Genomic DNA, 5,569 nt, shown 5'->3' with positions numbered 1-5,569 from the left:
TGTAGTGTCACATTGTGTGGCACCACATTCTGCAATTATCCTTAATTTCTGAGCATGAGTGTAGAACTCACTGTCACATGAGAACCACTGAAAGACTCATGGAGTTTCTGAATGTAGCCTGACCCATTGCTGCATAAATCCACTCATGTGAACCCAGCTAGTAAATCTGGATCAGGTGTTCCAAGAATTGCAGCTGACGGTCTCAAGGTCATGTCTCCACCAATTTATAGGCGAAGAATGCAGGTGTACCAGAATCTGTTGAAAATATATGTGGTCCATCCCTAACATCCACTCGTGTCTGACCAGCAAATGCAGCATTATGCAGATAGTCCAGTGCAAGACCCTGTCATGAGCCCATTTTGGGTTATAGCACATTAACATTATTATTATTATTATTATTATTATTATTATTGTGTCATAAATATGAATCAAACAGCAAAGGTCCTTCCAACACCTAAAGGTTAGAAAATGTGTAGAAGGAAAAAAGAAGTTTCTGTTAAACTGGAGAAGGGAACCTACACTCATCTGAAGAGATCAGTAGATAGAATATGATTGCAAAATTTTACACAGGTTCTACATAAAATAATTTTGTATGTTTCGAAGAGTAGTGGCTGTCATAAGTTATCTTTCTCTAACAGCAGTATCGGTACCCTGCTGCAACATTTGAATACCTCCAAAGCTTCTCCTAATAGTCAGATCAATAATAATGCCAACTTCCACTGTTGGCAAAATCCATTGTCCAGAGAAGTGTGTAACAATGTGCACAAGAGATGTGCAGGTGTTCAGCAAAACTGCAGGAGAAGGCTTTCTAGACCTTGCACAAACACTGCCAGAAATGGAGCACAGTACCCCAATGCAAGTGCAAGAGACATGCTTCATTACCCGCCAACAATTTCTCTGAAATGTTGCAGGACATAGAGAGTCTTGTGTTTGCATATACAATTGACATGTGGACATAAGCGTACACTAAAATGCATTACTTGACTCTTACTATGCATTCAGTCTCATGAGAATTGCAGTGCAAAACTCAGGTCCTGTTCGTTGGATAGCTTCCATCTGATATGGAGAAAAGTACTACAAATATACTGGACGAAACTGAAACTAACATGAGCAAGTTAAGGATATTTGCAAGCCACCTGTAGAGGATGACTGGCCAGGGGGGCAAACATGAAAAAGGCACAAGAGAACTATTGTCATTTTCCATATAACAAGCACTCCTTCAGGACTTTTCTGTGCCACGCCCTTGAGGACAAATGCTTGCAGGTATCCTGCCTTAAAGTTTATGCACAATTGGAATCAATGAAAAATGTCATAAATTATTTAAAAAGAAGTGACCTTGCAAAACTCATAGTTTACCGTAAAGCAGCACACTAAGACTTTGCTGGAATACCTTGTGTACCATGCTAAAATGCGTGTTTATGGAGCATGAACAAATTGCTGAATTTTTATGTGACTTCAGAAAACCACACATGTCTGGGAGCTGGGATTGCCAAGTAAGGTGACAAATTAATTCAGTTTCTCTAACTACTTCAAACACTATTGAAGCTGACAGTCGTCTGATGCAGCAGTTGCTTATGCCATTGGTGTACCAGGTTCAGGAACACTGTGCTGATAATGCAGCTAACAGTAAGGTAAGCACTCTCACATATAAAATGATGCATTTACAAACAAATAAAATTTATACTTTGGTTAATCACCCAAAACTGGATAAGAGATCATATTCAACGAAGATGGTGTGCCTCAATATTGTTAAACATTTGCAGGAAACAGCATTGCTGAAGGCATGCTCAAATACCTTAATTGAAAAAAATGGAAATAAAGCCAGTGCTTTTGTTTGCATTATTTCTAGTACCACAGTTGCATCAGCTAGAGCAACTCTCAGTAACTGAGAGAGGGAAGTTTATGCCACAGAAAATTCCAAACGTGCTGCGTTTCAAGGTAAGTACGATATTTGTAGGTTTGCTAAGTAGATATTTTATTGGTACTGACAGCCTCAATGTTTGATAATATAGCAATGAAAAGACCTAAATTAATGTCAGTAATGCACCAGATTTATTAGCAACTATGCCATACAACATATTTGTCCTCCACACAGGCATTTTGTATTGTTTGCAGAAAGTCATACAGAGAACATGCAGAAAGAATGTCTTTTCATTGTGAGTGGAAGGGGAGGAAACTATCAAAGACATTTCCATGTGTCTGTTGATGGGAATACCAGATGAGAGGCAGTCGTTTCTGAAGTGGTGGAAGTCAAGAGCAAAATCTTATCCCAGACTGTCACAAGTGGCAGAAGAAGTTCTGTGTACAGCTACCTCAAGTGCCTCTAGTGAGAGCGTATTTAGTGGAGATGGGCTTGTCATTATGGATAAATATAATGGGATGTATATGGAAAATGTGAATGACTTGCTTACATTCTATTTTTGTTATTATAAATATCTAACGTCTCAACTGTTTGTTTCAGGTATAAATTCATTGTGAAGGTGATTACAACATTACCAGATGAAGACTACTTCTTTATTTAGTTGAAGCAAGGAAGTTTACAATAAACTTCACGAGTTTCTTGTCTGAAGTTTGTGTATCTTCATTATATCACCTTTAATTTTAACAAATATATTTGCAGCCAAAAGATAATTTAGTCGCTGTATTGTCTGAGTGAGATGTTATGTAGATATTTTTGCACAAGGTTGGTTGGTTGGTTTGGGGAAGGAGACCAGACAGCGTGGTCATCAGTCTCATCGGATTAGGGAAGGATGGGGAAGGAAGTCGGCCGTGCCCTTTCAGAGGAACCACCCCGGCATTTGCCTGGAGTGATATTTTTGCACAAGCCAAAGGGCAATGGTTTCTAAACTTTTTCAACCTGTTACCTCCCTTCACAAAAATCTGATACATTCAAAACCCCACCCTATAAAAGAAAAGGGTACTTACTGTAACTTGGAAGTAACTGAATTCCAAGCAAGTGGTTTAATAGCCCTAATGATTTTATATTGCTTTACATTTCAGTCGTACCACATTAAAAGGGATGATGAAAACTTTTGGCACAATGTGTTGGTCTAGTATGAAATACTAATGTATGAGACATTTTGCTGTTAACCTACAAGTTTTCACCATGGAATTACTGGCTCAGTCCTTCCTTGGAATTCAGCGAGTAGGATCCACCTCCTTTTTATGTTGCATATCTTTGAAATATTAATTGAAAAATAGATTAAGGAAGGGCAAACCTACATTTCTAGCATTTGTAGACTTAGAGAAAGCTTTTGACAATGTTGACTGGAATACTCTCTTTCAAATTCTAAAGGTGGCAGGGGTAAAATACAGGGAGCGAAAAGCTATTTACAGTTTGTACAGAAACCAGATGGCAGTTGTAAGAGTCGAGGGGCATGAAAGGGAAGTAGCGGTTGGGAAGGGAGTGAGACAGGGTTGTAGCCTGTCCCCGGTGTTATTCAATCTCGATATTGAGCAAGCAGTAAAGGAAACAAAAGAAAAATTTGGAGTAGGTATTAAAGTCCATGGAGAAGAAATAAATTGTAATTCTGTCAGAGACAGCAAAGGACGTGGAAGAGCAGTTGAACAGAATGGACCGTGTCTTGAAAGGAGGATGTAAGATGAACATCAACAAAATCAAAATGAGAATATTGGAATGTAGTCGAATTAAATCGGGTGATGCTGCGGGAATCAGATTAGGAAATGAGACGCTTAAACTAGTAAATGAGTTTTGCTATTTGGGAAGCAAAATAACTGATGATGGTCGAAGTAGAGAGGATATAAAATGTAGACTGGCAATGGCAAGGAAAGCATTTCTGAAGAAGAGAAATTTGTTAACATCGAGTATAGATTTAAGTGTCAGGAAGTCGTTTCTGAAAGTATTTGTATGGAGTGTAACCATGTATGGAAGTGAAACATGGACGATAAATAGTTTAGACAAGAAGAGAATAGAAGCTTTCGAAATGTGGTGCTACAGAAGAATGCTGAAGATTTGATGGGTAGATCACGTAACTAATGAGGAGGTATTGAATAGAATTGGAGAGAAGAGGAGTTTGTGGCACAACTTGACAAGAAGAAGGGACCAGTTGGTACGACATGTTCTGAGGCATCAAGGGATCACAAATTTAGCATTGGAGGGCAGCGTGGAGGGTAAAAATCGTAGAGGGAGACCAAGAGATGAATACACTAAGCAGATTCAGAAGGATGTAGGTTGCAGTAAGCACTGGGAGATGAAGAAACTTGCACAGGATAGAGTAGCACGGAGAGCTGCATCAAACCAGCCTCAGGACTGAAGACAACAACAAACAACAACATCTTTGAAATAAGGAACTACAGAAGTTAAAGACAGTCTCAAATTACTTTCACTGAGAAGTTTGTTTGTGTATTTATTTTTGATATAAGGTAAGAAGGAAAAGACTTTTTGCACAAATTTAGGGTCGAGACAAATAATAAATTTGTTACCACTTTATTTGGCAACACTGAAAACTGTGTCTTTAAGTTTAACCAGAAACCTATCAGTGGCAAAGATTTATTTACTGTAACTTAGTCATCGAAAGTTTTTAGTAGTTGCTCATTTTAGTTTACACTTCACACAAATTCCAAAACTACTGTCTCTTCCGAGCAATTGCGAATACAATTGTTATTGCTAGACAGAGCAGCGAAATAGTCTTTGAAAGCTTTTCCAAATTCTTTCAAATGTTCCTTAATTATGTTCTTGACATTTTTATCATTTCCAAGACTGTCAAGTTTTTAGAGGACAATTTGATACGGTCTGGAATATTACCAGGTTTGTGTTTGGTCCCCGAAGTAATAAATTTGAACTATTTATTTGTAACAAAATGTCTGTCAAATAAGCCACAGGCTGAAGCCAGGCTTTGCCTCGGGAAAGGTGTACCTGGTGAGAAAAAGATAAGCCTCATACAACACGATATAACCATCTAACATCTGTGAGAGTCAAGAAAAATTTTTAAATACTTGCCATTTCCTCATACAGTATTACAAAAGTTTGATAATTAGTAGAGTGATCTTTAATAAAATTAACTATTCTCACTGCATCTTAAAGCACACAGTTTTTCACATGCACATAACAATAAGCTGATTTAACAGTTACAAGCAATGGAGTAAATTTAAATAACCATCTTGTTCCACTAGTTAAAGCCATCAGATATTTTAATGTAACACACGAGGTGAACTACTGTGTCAGTAGGTACTGTGTGAAGTAAAAAAGAAAATGCTCAAAATGGGCCACAAAGATTTCGTTCACTGCCCGCACCCGGCAGACGCACAACTTGACGAGCAGCTGAGCTACACGAGCACCCCGGCAGACTGGGCCCTGTCAGGGCACTGCTCGGCCCAGCGGGCCTCCGTGTGGCTCCACTAGTCAGCCGGGCTGTGCGAGTCGAGGATCACCCAGCTGTCACAGCTACCGTGCTGGGCAGGCTCAATGCGTGTCTCTGCTTATCGATTGAAATCGGGACTCGTCTGACCGGGCCACGGCTTTCAGCCATCTAGGATCCAACTGATATGGTCATGAGGCCAGGAGAGGTGCTGCACACTGATTTCTGTGATTATTTCACACAGTGTTTCT

The 5,569-nt window shown here is 39.2% G+C and overlaps 1 long non-coding RNA gene across 2 annotated transcripts; it reads left to right on the top strand.

The window, feature by feature from the left end:
• LOC124556649 lies at positions 1–2,569 on the top strand. Of its 2 annotated transcripts, XR_006968641.1 has the most exons (3): positions 1–1,631; positions 1,764–1,938; positions 2,116–2,569. It is a non-coding gene; the product is annotated as an uncharacterized LOC124556649 (long non-coding RNA). The 2 variants fall into 2 exon arrangements; XR_006968640.1 differs by having other exon boundaries at positions 1–1,938.
• The last annotated feature ends 3,000 nt before the right edge of the window (positions 2,570–5,569 follow it).

Source organism: Schistocerca americana, chromosome X (assembly GCF_021461395.2).
Source record: "Schistocerca americana isolate TAMUIC-IGC-003095 chromosome X, iqSchAmer2.1, whole genome shotgun sequence".
Taxonomy (NCBI): domain Eukaryota; kingdom Metazoa; phylum Arthropoda; class Insecta; order Orthoptera; family Acrididae; genus Schistocerca; species Schistocerca americana.
This window is presented reverse-complemented; position numbering and strand designations above follow the sequence as displayed.